Below are 15,918 nucleotides of genomic sequence, written 5' to 3' on the forward strand. Positions count from 1 at the left end.
GAAGATCAACAGCTAGGGTTGAGAGTTAGGGTTGAGCCGGGGTGTGGCCATGAAGCTAGGGTTAGGGTTTGGGTTAGGGTTGAGCCGGGGTGTGGCCATGAAGCTAGGGTTAGGGTTAGGGTTTGGGTTGAGCCGGGGTGTGGCCATGAAGCTAGGGTTAGGGTTAGGGTTTGGGTTAGGGTTGAGCCGGGGTGTGGCCATGAAGCTAGGGTTAGGGTTAGGGTTTGGGTGAGGGTTGAGCCGGGGTGTGGCCATGAAGCTAGGGTTAGGGTTAGGGTTTGGGTTAGGGTTGAGCCGGGGCGTGGCCATGAAGCTAGGGTTAGGGTTAGGGTTTGGGTTAGGGTTGAGCCGGGGTGTGGCCATGAAGCTAGGGTTAGGGTTTGGGTTAGGGTTGAGCCGGGGTGTGGCCATGAAGCTAGGGTTAGGGTTAGGGTTTGGGTTAGGGTTGAGGCGGGCTGTGGCCATGAAGCTAGGGTTAGGGTTTGGGTTGAGCCGGGGTGTGGCCATGAAGCTAGGGTTAGGGTTTGGGTTTGGGTTGAGCCGGGGTGTGGCCATGAAGCTAGGGTTAGGGTTTGGGTTAGGGTTGAGCCGGGGTGTGGCCATGAAGCTAGGGTTAGGGTTTGGGTTGAGCCGGGTTGTGGCCATGAAGATGTGTGCAACAGTGGTCTCAACCTTTTTCTTATCGGTCTGGTTGTATATAACAACGTTTACAAACTACCTTGCTTAAAAAGACAGATGCAAAGACAAGGCGAATCTGGGAGCATGGTTTATTCAAGGCAAAGGACTCTCTCTCCAAACAACCTGCATGGCCCACAAATGTTTTTCCCACTGTTCAAACAAAGGTAGTGCTGTTTCATTCAAGCTTGACTCAGAGCAATAAAAAAACGCAATCAATCTGCATTAGAAACACACACAAGGAGGTTTGTGTGTGTTTCTGGCACTTCGTCAGGCTAGTTCAAACTGCCTCTGTCTTGGCCAGAGGAACTGGAGTTTTTTTATTATTATTTTTTAAACCTGACTGCGCAGGCGAGAGCCTGGGCTTTGAACAGAGGAGCAGGAGGACTACTTGTGACAGGAAGAAGCTTTCAGGCGAAGCAACGTTTGGCAATGGTAATCGCTGTTTACACAATGGGGCAATTACCTAGTAAATTGCAGAGAGAAGAGAGGGAAGAGAGAGAGAGAGGGTAGGCAGGCAGAGCCCTGCTGACAGACGTTGTGACAGGGAGTTTATTGTGTTGGTTCATGTCTTTGATGGAGCCGGCTCTGTGTTACAGTTTAATGGCCTCAGGTTTAGGTTTGTGCGTGGCTGGCTGGCTGCTCTTTAAAACACACACCTTACCCCTGGTACTCTCAAAGCAATTACTGTCAGTCAGTTCAGAAAACACAAACCCTTGTTATTTTTACTACAATTTGCCTCCAGATTCACATTCCTCATCACGGCCACTATAGCAACCTCATCATCAGAGAGCTGATGGAATATCTGTCTTCAAATCCACCCCGTAAATAAGTTTGTATACACAACACCAGAGTGCATTCTGCAGAAAGTCTTCCCACCTCTATGTTCAGGTCGTCAATGTAAAAGAGTAGGTGTTCTTATCTGGTTGAATACATTTAAGAGTGATGTGATGACTTTTGAGGTAGCATCATTGATATGAAGATTTGACATAACATTTACATTTCACATTTTAGTCATTTAGCAGACGCTCTTATCCAGAGCGACTTACAGGAGCAATTAGGGTTAAGTGCCTTGCTCAAGGGCACAACGACAGATTTTTCACCTAGTCGGCTCGGGGATTAGAACCAGCGACCTTTCGGTTACTGGCACAACGCTCTTACCCACTAAGCTACCTGCTGGTCCAAAGGGTTTCAAGCTATTGACCAAATGAGTGTCAATCATGGTGGGCAGCAAGAGTGGACTACCATCACAAACAGACATTCCAGGCAAGCTGGGCATATTTGGACTCATGCGTGTGGCACAAACTATTTTCCTTCCCGTTGGTCACCAAGCCACAGTAAAGCCTTTGTTTTGGGAAGCAGTGTGGGCTTTAATTTACATTTCCTCTGTGAGTTTCATTAATAAAACAGGGAATGATTCCCAGTTGGGCTGAACAGGCTCAGAGGGAGGGCTCTACAGACTCGCCCCAGGGCACAGCTGAGTACACAACGCTCTGGCTCGCCAATCACAGGCACAGACCCCCAGAAAGTCACAGACCCCCAGAAAGGCACAGACCCCCAGAAAGGCTTCAAAGGGGTGTCCTTTCCACCCCCCCCCCCCCCTGAGCCCTCAGTTGGGTGGGCAGATGCAGCTCCAGCTCCACTGATTCAGAATTATGAAAATCAGGCCGGCTGTGACTAGACTGGAGCAGTCAGCCAGTCAGCCAGTCTGCCAGTCAGACGGCGTGCTCGTCTGAACCAACACTCAGATCCAAAGTGACACCCCCTGATGAATAATACAATAGAGAGACACAAGTGTCCCCATTCTGTCTGCATCTGTCCCTCTCTCTGGGGTAGAAGTGTGTCATCCTCCTTCATTCAGAACAGGGTTTAGAGTTTAATGAAGCAGCAGACACATTAACAGGAGAGACTCAGGACTCAGCCGCACGTCGACTTTGTTAACGAACCTCGCATGGGTGTCTGACTCTCTGTGTGTGTGTGAATGTGTGTGTGTGTCTGACCGTGTGTGTGTGTGTGTGTGTGTGTGTGTGTGTGTGTGTGTGTGTGTGTGTGTGTGTGTGTGAGCTCCCGCGCAAAAAGGAAAAGAAAGACAGTTGTAATCTGATTGGTTGTCAGATGAAATAATCAGGAGCAGAGCGGATAATTAAAACAGAGGGAGGTGACTGAGGATGGGGAGGAGAGAGGAGAGGATGAGGAGAGGGAGGAAGAGAAGGAGGAGAGGTTTTTACTGTTCTGTATCTTAACCAAAACGCAGTGCTCTTTTATTCGCTATATGTGGCTAGGCAATCTTGGACTGTTTCCACCATAGATCCACAGAGACAACTCCACATACATTGTAATTTGTAATATTTGCAATTGGCAGGAAATCCAAGCACATACAGTATGAGATAGTGCCAAGTTTCCTTAACATAACAGTATTCTAAAGTGAAACAAAGGACATACAGTATAAAGTAAGAGGATGTGTGCATGCAAATCTGTCTGTCTGTGTTCCAATTACATAAACTCGGCTCCTTGCACAAGAGACCAGCTCCCTAAAAGACAGATGTACAACAGAGTGACTAGGTGTGGTCCAGACCGCCAAGACCCTCCAGACCCTACAGACCCTCCAGACCGCCAAGACCCTCCAGACCCTCCAGACCACCAAGACCCTCCAGACCGCCAAGACCCTCTAGACCCTCCAGACCCTCCAGACCCTCCAGACCGCCAAGACCCTCCAGACCCTACAGACCCTCCAGACCGCCAAGACCCTCCAGACCCTACAGACCCTCCAGACCCTACAGACCCTCCAGACCCTACAGACCCTCCAGACCCTACAGACCCTACAGACCCTACAGACCCTCCAGACCGCCAAGACCCTACAGACCCTCCAGACCACCAAGACCCTCCAGACCCTACAGACCCTCCAGACCGCCAAGACCCTCCAGACCCTACAGACCCTCCAGACCGCCAAGACCCTACAGACCCTCCAGACCCTCCAGACCCTCCAGACCCTCCAGACCGCCAAGACCCTACAGACCCTCCAGACCACCAAGACCCTCCAGACCCTACAGACCCTCCAGACCACCAAGACCCTCCAGACCCTCCAGACCCTCCAGACCCTCCAGACCGCCAAGACCCTCCAGACCCTCCAGACCCTCCAGACCCTCCAGACCACCAAGACCCTCCAGACCACCAAGACCCTCCAGACCCTCCAGACCCTCCAGACCCTCCAGACCGCCAAGACCCTCCAGACCCTCCAGACCGCCAAGATCCTCCAGACCCTCCAGACCGCCAAGACCCTCCAGACCGCCAAGACCCTCCAGACCCTCCAGACCCTCCAGACCCTCCAGACCGCCAAGACCCTACAGACCCTCCAGACCACCAAGACCCTCCAGACCCTCCAGACTGCCAAGACCCTCCAGACCCTCCAGACCGCCAAGACCCTCCAGACCCTCCAGACCCTCCAGACCACCAAGACCCTACAGACCCTCCAGACCACCAAGACCCCCCAGACCATCCAGACTGTCCAGCGAGTCTCTGTTGGCAGCGCTACTGTTTATATAATAGTAGGTTGGCAGGAGGCCATGATGCTGCTGGACTGGACTGCTGTGTTCCCTCTCTCTGAGTGTTCGGCTAGCAGCATGGGACTGCTGTGTTCCCTCTCTCTGAGTGTTCTGCTAGCAGCATGGGACTGCTGTGTTCCCTCTCTGAGTGTTCGGCTAGCAGCATGGGACTGCTGTGTTCCCTCTCTGAGTGTTCGGCTAGCAGCATGGGACTGTTGTGTTCCCTCTCTCTGAGTGTTCGGCTAGCAGCATGGGACTGTTGTGTTCCCTCTCTGAGTGTTCGGCTAGCAGCATGGGACTGCTGTGTTCCCTCTCTGAGTGTTCGGCTAGCAGCATGGGACTGCTGTGTTCCCTCTCTGAGTGTTCGGCTAGCAGCATGGGACTGTTGTGTTCCCTCTCTGAGTGTTCGGCTAGCAGCATGGGACTGCTGTGTTCCCTCTCTGAGTGTTTGGCTAGCAGCATGGGACTGTTGTGTTCCCTCTCTGAGTGTTCGGCTAGCAGCATGGGACTGCTGTGTTCCCTCTCTGAGTGTTCGGCTAGCAGCATGGGACTGCTGTGTTCCCTCTCTGAGTGTTCGGCTAGCAGCATGGGACTGTTGTGTTCCCTCTCTCTGAGTGTTCGGCTAGCAGCATGGGACTGCTGTGTTCCCTCTCTGAGTGTTTGGCTAGCAGCATGGGACTGTTGTGTTCCCTCTCTGAGTGTTCGGCTAGCAGCATGGGACTGCTGTGTTCCCTCTCTGAGTGTTCGGCTAGCAGCATGGGACTGCTGTGTTCCCTCTCTGAGTGTTCTGCTAGCAGCATGGGACTGCTGTGTTCCCTCTCTGAGTGTTCTGCTAGCAGCATGGGACTGCTGTGTTCCCTCTCTGAGTGTTCGGCTAGCAGCATGGGACTGCTGTGTTCCCTCTCAGAGTGTTGTAGAGTACACCCCCAGACACAATCACATACACATACTTTCTGTTTCGGACTGCCACTCTCAGAGCTGCTTCTGCCTGCCTCTCTGTATCTTTCCCTCCCTCCCTCCCTCCCTCCCTCCCTCCCTCCGCTGTTTTTATTGCAGCCAGAAGCCTGGAGGTTCTTTGGCTGCGGTTGGCGGGGCACAACAGCCATGACTGTGGGAGGTTGGCTGGCTGTGTCTGGGCGACTGCTCTGTTCCAGCTCCTAACTCAGTGAGTGGTTTGGTGTCTGAGGACCCCTGTGGTGCAGGGCTGCCTGCGTTCAGCTACTGCAAGATACCGTTACTCACGCCCCAGTTTGCCCATTTGGAGCCCTGTTTTGCAGTCTGTTTGGCTCTCTTGAAAGGCTTGCGCTCCAACTAAAAGATGAGCCAAGAGGCCTCTGGGACGGCGCAGCACATGCAGACAGTCACTGATTTCCCTGCTGACTGAAGCAAATACATACAAGAAAGAATACATAGAGAAATACTGGGACAAATGTATTATTCATTCAGAAAGAATTCCAGTACTTGACTTTAAAAAATGTCTTATATATACACATCCTTAGGGATAGGACAGAACAGAGCAGGACAGAGCAGAGCAGAGCAGGACAGGACAGGACAGAGCAGGACAGGACAGGACAGGACAGGACAGAGAAGGACAGGACAGGACAGGACAGGACAGAGCAGGACAGGACAGGACAGGACAGGACAGAGCAGAGCAGGACAGAGCAGGACAGGACAGGACAGGACAGAGCAGAGCAGGACAGGACAGAGTAGGACAGGACAGGACAGGACAGAGCAGGACAGGACAGAGCAGAGCAGAGCAGGACAGGACAGGACAGGACAGGACAGGACAGAGCAGAGCAGAGCAGAGCAGAGCAGGACAGGACAGAGCAGAGCAGAGCAGAGCAGAGCAGAGCAGGACAGAGCAGGACAGGACAGGACAGGACAGGACAGAGCAGGACAGGACAGGACAGGACAGAGCAGAGCAGGACAGAGCAGGACAGGACAGGACAGAGCAGGACAGGACAGGACAGGACAGGACAGAGCAGAGCAGAGCAGAGCAGGACAGGACAGGACAGGACAGGACAGGACAGAGCAGAGCAGAGCAGGACAGGACAGAGCAGAGTACAACAGAGCAGGACAGGCTCCTAAAGAGCTCTTCAAGTGCAGGGTCCTATAAAGAGGATTAAGGATATTTCTGCATTACTCCACTGTGCTAAACTACAGAGACTGCATCAGTACTCACAAAAACATACCACATAGACCAATGTTTGCAATGCACTCGTTTGACACAGCCAACTCAGGAGGATAGGATACAATCACCAAGCGTAACGTACCCTCCTGTGTTTCCCACTTACGCTCTCTCTATACCAGCACTAATTCGTCTTTGACGTCAAAGTTGTTTCAGATGATCCATTACAAACTTCTAAAATATATTTTGATGAATTTATTCATACTATTTCATCCTTCCGCAAGATATAGTCCCGACACAAATCTAGGGTTGCTACCCAAGCCGGCTGGTCGTTCGTTCTGTCGGTTCAGTTGCCAGAGACGCGACCCAGTCGTTCAGTCTTTTGTTCTGTATCTATGGACGCGACCCAGTCGTTCATTCTAAATGTTCTATTGCCATACTGGCTGGCAACGTTCTTATCCCTTGCTTGCTGGCTAGCCAACTACGGCTAACTTACAGTCACGTCAAACAGTGCAGCCAGAATAACAGTAAAGTAGCTTCATTTGCGTTTGTTTAAGCTGTTTTCTAGTGACATTTATTTGGATACATCCATAACAATGAGCTAATGATGCGCGATTTCGCCTGGCGTAGAAAATGTGCTCTCTCATCAGGACACTGTTGTTCAGAGGAGCTAGCCAACAACACAGCTAACACAATCACTTCAAACTGAAGCTGGAAAGACAGCAAACTAGCTGCACTTTTCTATTGGCATTACTTTGTATATATCCATAAAAATGATGCTTATTCATGATTTTGACTGGCTGAGAAAAGCTGCCTGCCTGTCTGTCTGTCTCGTCCCGACATGTTCATTACTATGAGACAGCTGGAGATCGAGTTTGAATATTGAAACAATGTTGCAAATGTCGGAGAGACATACAGCAAGGTTTATACAAATCTCCGCTGTTGAAAACGAAATGTTAGTCTAAAAGAAATGTGAGACAATGTCTAGATGCTTTTTATAGTGGAGATCAAGTTTATAAATTGCCTGGCTGGGCTGATGAGACAGTGGATTGTGCAGTCAGATGGAACAGAGTAAATAGGCATTTTAACGTCATAGGTTTAGCCGGTGGTAACTTGTGGAATAGACACCGGCTGGAATGCAGTTTTAACCAATCAGCATTCAGAATTAGACCCACCCGTTGTATAAATGGATAATAAAGCATGTGTAGATCAGTTGGTAGAGCATGGCTCTTGTAACGCCAGGGTAGTGGGTTCAATTCCCGGGACCACCCTTACGTAAAATGTATGCACACATGACTAAGTTTCTTTGGATAAAAGCGTCTGCTAAATGGCATATATTATACAGTATTATTCTCTGCCCAAAAACAGACTTATCAGAAAATGACAGCATCTGTTCTGTCCTGTTCTGTCCTTTAAATGAATGTGGGATAGTGACACTAGGAGCTCTAAGCTGAAGCGTTGCAGATTCTGCAATAGAAAATGTAAAGGTAATTTTCGATTGAGCCGACACATGAAGCGTTTGTAATGAATGCAGTCTCTACTGAAGCGGGAACATTACCTTTAAATTTCAATTATGCTGTAAAGCTGAATTTCCACGATGCGGATTGAATAGAGCCCTAGATCAACGAGCCAACACTTGGCCTGCAGCTGAGTGCAGAGCGGTGTGTGCCAACGTACACAGTGAGTAAGTCCGCAGACCTTGTTTGAATACTTCCTCTTTCAGAGGGATTCAGTCTGAGTGCCTATCTACTGTAACACTGGAATACACCTGATCTGATGGTCATTCGGCATCTATTGCAGAAGCATTGTGGAGATCTTGCTTATTTCTGCACTCCCACTGTGCAACACGATCAGCCATCAGGGGAGCAGGTTTCAAGAACAACGCATCACAAGCCTTGCTTTAGTTCTATAGTGGTAGTATGTGCCCTACAGCAGTAAAACACACTTAAGAGTTATAGCGGTAACTAGGGAAATGTACTGTTGAGTCAGTAAACAGAGTTTACAGTCCCCTAATAAAGAACTTCAAAGTAAAAAGGACATGACATTATCTTTCCTGGAACCTGCAGCATAGTTATGTAACATATTCCCCCTGTACAGGACAAGACAGTTAAATAGATCCGTATTCCCCCTGTATAGGACAGGAATGTTGAATAGAACCGTATTCCCCCTGTATAGGACAGGAATGTTGAATAGAACCGTATTCCCCCTGTATAGGACAGGAATGTTAAATAGAACCGTATTCCCCCTGTACAGGACAGGAATGTTAAATAGAACCGTATTTCCCCTGTACAGGACAGGAATGTTGAATAGAACCGTATTCCCCCTGTACAGGACAGGAATGTTAAATAGAACCGTATTTCCCCTATGCAGGACTAGATTGGTCAGTTAGTCTAGCAAGCTATCTAAACTTATAGTACAGTGCATTCGGAAAATTATTCAGACCCCTTGACTTTTTCCACATTTTGTTACGTTACAGCCTTATTCTAAAATTGATTAAATAGTTTTTTTCCGTTATCAATCTACACACAATACCTCATAATGACAAAGCAAAAACAGGTTATTAGAAATGTTTGCAAATGTATTAAAACAAAAAACAGAAATATCACATTTACATAAGTATTCAGACCCTTTACTCAGTACTTTGTTGAAGCACCTTTGGCAGCGATTAAAGCCTCGAGTCTTCTTGGGTATGATGCTACAAGCTTGGCACACCTGTTTTTGAGGAGTTTCTCCCATTCTTCTCTGCAGATCCTCTCAACCTTTGTCAGGTAGGATGGCGAGCGTCGCTGCACAGCTATTTTCAGGTCTCTCCAGAGACGTTCGATCGGGTTCAAGTCCGGGCTCTGGCTGGGCCACTCAAGGACATTCAGAGACTTGTCCCGAGGCCACTCCTGTGTTGTCTTGGCTGTGTGCTTAGGGTCGTTGTCCTATCATATCATCTCTTCCCCGATTCATTGCGAGCTCAGAGAACAGGTCTCCGGGCAGCCGAGTGGAAATGGAGGAAAACTAGACTCCCTGCGGACCTGTCATCTTTCCACTCCCTCCTCTCTACATTCTCTTCCTCCGTTTCTGCTGCTAAAGCCACTTTCTACCACTCTAAATTTCAAGCCTCTGCCTCTAACCCTAGGAAGCTCTTTGCCACATTCTCCTCCCTGCTGAATCCTCCTTCTCCTTCTCTGTGGATGACTTCGTCAACCATTTTGAAAAGGAGGTTGACGACATCCAATCCTCATTTATTAAGTCAAATGACACCGCTGGTCCTGCTCACACTGCCCTACCCTATGCTTTGACTTCTTTCTCCCCTCTCTCTCCAGATGAAATCTTGCGACTTGTGACTGCCGGCCGCCCAACAACCTGCCCGCTTGACCCTATCCCCTCCTCTCTTCTCCAGACCATTTCCGGAGACCTTCTCCCTTACCTCACCTCGCTCATCAACTCATCCTTGTCCGCTGGCTATGTCCCTTCCATCTTCAAGAAAGCGAGAGTTGCACCCCTCCTCAAAAAACCTACACTCGATCCCTCCGATGTCAACAACTACAGACCAGTATCCCTTCTTTCTTTTCTCTCCAAAACTCTTGAGCGTGCCGTCTATAGCCAACTCTCCTGCTATCTCTCTCAGAATGACCTTCTTGATCCAAACCAGTCAGGTTTCAAGACTGGTCATTCAACGGAGACTGCTCTTCTCTGTGTCACGGAGGCTCTCCGCACTGCTAAAGCTAACTCTCTCTCCTCTGCTCTCATCCTTCTAGACCTGTCTGCTGCCTTTGATACTGTGAAACATCAGATCCTCCTCTCCACCCTCTCCGAGTTGGGCATCTCCGGCGCGGCTCACTCTTGGATTGCATCCAACCTGACAGGTCGCTCCTACCAGGTGGCGTGGCGAGAATCTGTCTCCGCACCATGTGCGGAGGCTTAGGGTTAGGGTTAGGCTTAGCTACAATGCTACAGTTGTCAACAACTATTGTCCCTGACGCAACCACTAGTTGGCGCTGTAGGCCTACTCCATCTAGCCACAATGGTAGAAACGTAAACAAACCATCTGTCGCGACAATCAGTATCACAACACCGGATCTAAACCTGTAGGTGGGATTTTGCTAAGGATGCTTTAGTGAAACGTGGCCGATTTTAATTAGCCGGGACGGAATTTGTTAACGTATACATCTATCTACTCAGCTGGTCGTCCTCAGCATCGTGGCTAATTTAGCCATTTTAGACCAATGGTTTAACTTTAAACCATGGTCTAAGCAAAAGTTTGCAAGTATGGCCCCTGGATGTTACCAGTGGAGGAAAGATGGCAACCTGGACTCAGGGGTAGACGTTACATAGTAAATGTATATCTGGGACAGTCCAATTAGTATGATATATTATGTTTTGTATGGTATGTATTCATTTGTGGATGTCCATCATCCATTTCATATGATATGTTATGAATTACAATTCGTATTTTACAAATAGCAATTCGTACAACGTTACGAATTTGCAAAATGTATATGTTACGAATTCCAATTTGTTGTGGCTAACATTAGCTAGGCTAGGGTTAAGGTAAAGAGTTAGGTTAAAGGGTTAAGGTTAGGGGATGGGTTAGCTAACATGCTAAGTAGGTGCAAAGTAGCTCAAAAGTAGTAGGTAGTTGCGAATTAGCTAAAACGCTAAAGTTGTCCATGATGAGATTCGAACACGCAACCTTTGAGTTGCTAGACGTTCGCGTTATATGCCCAACCAACCACCCTACTTTATTTTTAGCCTTAAGTAACCTTCTGTCTCATGTAACCATACCAACCGTAACATAAACGGTACTAATTTGAGTGTTTTTCGTATTTACATTTACTATGTTACGTCTAGTATATGAGACCAGGTTGGAGATAGTCAGCATTGTGTGTCTTTCAACAAGCTTCTGTGACGCCCAGGAGCAACGTCATCACATCACACCACACCACAGGCCTCTTAGACCATCAGCAGGGTAAGATGAGAACAACAGGCACTCCTGACTTCAGACAATTCACACACAGTATGCTTCCAAACTGTTGCATGTGGAGAGAGAGAGGAGAGCGAGCTGCAGTTATTCTCCACAAGCCAGAGAAGACAAAAAGAACCAACAAATCACACAAGAGGCATCATCCCTCTCGGAATAGCAGAGGGACTGGATGCCCTGGTGTCCTGCAGGGACCCAACAGCAAAACCACAACACCTGAAAATAGCCCTTCGTCTACAGCAGCACTACAATGAGGAAGACCAGACAGACTGCCAACACATTTCACACGGTTCTTTTCTGCTTTTCCATTTTGCCAATAACATCATAGAATGCCATGACAGCCACTCTTAAGACAGTCTAGACCACATGTCAAACTCATTCCAAGCTTGATTATTTGAATCAGCTGTGTAGTGCTAGGGCAAAAACCAAAAAACGTGCACCCCTTGGGGTCCCGAGGACTGAGTTTGGGAAACGCTGCACTAGGCCCTCCATGGAATGAGTTTGACACCCCTGGTCTAGACAATGTATTTTCATGGAAGATTTAATTAATATACTGGCCAGGGCATTACAATATACAAAACTTGCCCTACTGCAAATAGTTAAACTTCCAGGATATTTAGGAAACTGAAGAAAAAAAAATTAGGAAAAGAAAAAGCCATATCCTTTGAAATAAACCACAAAATTAAATGACATACCAGTTTGCTAGTTACCTTCCCAGTTGAAAGTTAAGGCGATCATGCTGAGAAATACGTAATAAAGACTCAACATTCCCTAGCAAATAAACAAACCCACACATGGTTAAAACATTTATTACTAAAATGCAGATTTCTCTAAGGCAGCAGTTTCATGTGTCTATAGGTCTCTACGTTTGACAGTGAATCAAATACAACGGTACAAAAACCATCTTTCTTGCTGTGTGCCGCCTCAAACGTCAACATTAGACAGCAAGCGGTAGATACAATTTATTATTATGCATTATTATTATTATTATTATTATTATGGACATTTCATTCAAGTAAGCTACTATCCAAAGTGACTAGTGTAATTGGCAGTACACAACATGACCTTGGTTATTTACACATTACAGATCATTATACTTGGATCTGCAGAAACACACAATCAAAGAAATAAAACAACTTCTAGATTACTTTCAGTTAGGCAGTATTGATAACGTTGAGGGGTATTCTAACACACACACACACACACACCGCTCTCTTGTTTGAGTAAGACACGAGCGATTCAGATTCCAGTAGTCCAGTACAGCTAGAGGAAATGTAAGATTTTAGGAACGGTGACATCTTTAAACATGGACCTTAGATGAATCATCTCTCAAACCAGTGACATCCCTCACATCTTTAAAACATGGACCTTAGATGAATCATCTCTCAGACCAGTGACATCCCTCACATCTTTAAAACATGGACCTTAGATGAATCATCTCTCAGACCAGTGACATCCCTCACATCTTTAAACATGGACCTTAGATGAATCATCTCTCAGACCAGTGACATCCCTCACATCTTTAAAACATGGACCTTAGATGAATCTTCAAACCAAGCGATGATTCTCCACCACGTCATCTCCAACAATAACCCTTCATATCGGTTTCAATACGACACCATAAAGCATTAAGTCAAATATGAAATGTCTCTTTGGTTAACCAGGTGAAATGAGTGGGTGAATTAGTCGTCAACTAATGCTACACAATGTTGGTGTTATAATGGCAAAAATAAGAGCACCAGATGTACACTGAACAAAAATATAAACGCAACACGTAAAGTGTTGGTCCCATGTTTCATGAGCTGAAATAAAAGAGCCCAGAAATGTTCCATACGCACACAAAAAGCTTATTTCTCAAAAACGTTTTTGTTTACATCCCCGTTAGTGAGCATTTCTCCTTTGCCAAGATAAACCATCCACCTGACAGGTGTTGCATGTCAAAAAGCTGATTAAACAGCATGATCATTACAAAGGTATACCTTGTGCTGGGGACAATAAAAAGCCACTCTAAAATGTGAAGTTCTGTCACACAACACAATGCCACAGATGTCTCAAGTTTTGATGGAGCGCGCAATTGGCATGCTGAATGCAGGAATGTCTACCAGAGCTGTTGCCAGAGAACTGAATGTTAATTTCTCTACCATAAGCCTCCAACGTCATTTTAGAGAATTTGGCAATATGTCCAACCGGCGTCATAACCGCAGACCACATGTAATCACGCCAGCCCAGGACCTCCACATCCGGCTTCTTCACCTGCGGGATCATCTGAGACCAGCCACCCGGACAGCTGATGAAACTGAGGAGTATTCCTGTTTGTAGTAAAGCCCTTTTGTGGGGAAATGCCCTTCCAGGACCTCGCATGGCTGCGCCCCTGCCCAGTCGAGAAATCCATAGATTAGGGCCTAATGAATGTATTTCAATTGACTGTAACTCAGTAAAATCGTTGAAATTGTTGTACGTTGCGTTTATATTTTTGTTCAGTATAAAATAAGAGCCAACTTTGCCTTCATTGTTTCCAAGAAACACGGGTTAAGAAATGAAAACATCTGTACCACAAAACTGAATTATAGCTTATTCGTGTTTCTTGTGGAGTTATGAAATGTCACCGGAGTCAGAATTAGGCAGGTGGTCCAGTAGCTAAACTAACATGTTGCTAACTCAGAGCAATCAGAGGACTATCCACCTCCATACCCATATTAACTCAAATGCTGTCCATGCAGAGAGGTTATATGTACAAAATGCACAGGTAACTGCCAAACTAAAGAAAATACCAACATAAAGTGTCTTAATAGGGCATTGGGCCACCACGAGCAGCGCTTCAGCACTTGGCGGTCCTGCTCTGTGAGCTGGTGTGGCCCACGTCGCGGCTGAAGCCGTCGTTGTTCCTAGACGTGACTTGTTGGAAAGGTGGCATCCTATGACGGTGCCACGTTGAAAGTCACGGAGGTCCTCAGTAAGGCCATTCTACTGACAATGTTTGTCTATGGAGATTGCATGGCTGTGTGCAATTTTTTTTTTTTGACACCTGTTAGCAACGGGTGTGGCTGAAACTGGCGAAAAAAATCCACTATTTTGACATACTTTTGTATATATAGTATACTTTGTATCCCTCATTTACTCAAGTGTCCTTTGTTTTGGCAGTTACCTGTATATAAGAAATATAGGGTCAAAAACAGAATGTACTTGAACAAGACTTGTCCTGAAAGCTCAGATTAACAGGTGATCAAAATTTACGTCAAAGTCACGTCAAATCGGTCAGGGATTGCTTTCGTCCTCCCTATTACAGACATGTATTTCACTACATATATACATCTATACAGGCCCAGATATACAGACACAGAGCTAACTAAATAGTTTAGTAAAAATAAAAAAATAATAATTGGGGAAAACTAGACACTCCTGCTTGAGGCCCACTGCATTCTTCAGACTAATACATTAGTCTGGCAGGCTGAGGGAAATGTGTGGAAACCATGTTGTGATTTAGGACCTGCTGCCAATGAAGTGTCAGATGCAAATCACACCAAACTTAAATGGCTGATTTTTAAATTAAAGTTTGGGGCTTCAATCAATCAATAAAAACTGACTGATACGTCTTACATTTGTAAGATACTGGCTTGTTTAAAAGTTACTTTAAAATGGTTTAAAGCTTTACATTACATCAAGCTTTGAAATCCTTCAGTGACTGCACTACTGCTTATCTGACCATTCTGTGGACCCGTCCATATTGTCATTATGTATGAAATGGTCCATGTGCCTAGGCAGAAGTCAGGAGGGGATGCCATGAGAGTGGTCTACCGCTGGGACCCAGGCAGTATCTGGATGGGGAGTGGTCTACCGCTGGGACCCAGGCAGTGTGCGGATGGGGAGTGGTCTACCGCTGGGACCCAGGCAGTATCTGGATGGGGAGTGGTCTACCGCTGGGACCCAGGCAGTATCTGGATGGGGAGTGGTCTACCGCTGGGACCCAGGTAGTATCTGGATGGGGAGTGGTCTACCGCTGGGACCCAGGCAGTATCTGGATGGGGAGTGGTCTACCGCTGGGACCCAGGTAGTATCTGGATGGGGAGTGGTCTACCGCTGGGACCCAGGCAGTATCTGGATGGGGAGTGGTCTACCGCTGGGACCCAGGTAGTATCTGGATGGGGAGTGGTCTACCGCTGGGACCCAGGTAGTATCTGGATGGGGAGTGGTCTACCGCTGGGACCCAGGCAGTATCTGGATGGGGAGTGGTCTACCGCTGGGACCCAGGCAGTATCTGGATGGGGGAGATCAGTCTCCCCAGAGGTGGAAGCAAACAGGATCGGATGTCTCCATCCTGGAGCATGACTACACCCTTACTGCCCCCCCATGGTGGCTCTGCTGCCGACTACAGCATTGAGAGATGACAGTAACACACTAGGGGTAGGGAGACTCATAAACCAGTGCCACAGCATCCCTAATCATTGTTGGTCATACAGAATGGCATGGCTTTATGTTCAAATCATCTTCGCTACACAACAAGATTGGTTGTATCTACACACATTATATAAAATGACTGTGTAAACAACCATACAATTGAAGCATTTAAAAGCCATTGAATCAACTTGGTATGAATTATAATG

This window comes from Coregonus lavaretus (genome assembly GCF_964263955.1).
Source record: "Coregonus lavaretus genome assembly, contig: HAP1_SCAFFOLD_5453, whole genome shotgun sequence".
Classification (NCBI taxonomy): Eukaryota; Metazoa; Chordata; class Actinopteri; order Salmoniformes; family Salmonidae; genus Coregonus; species Coregonus lavaretus.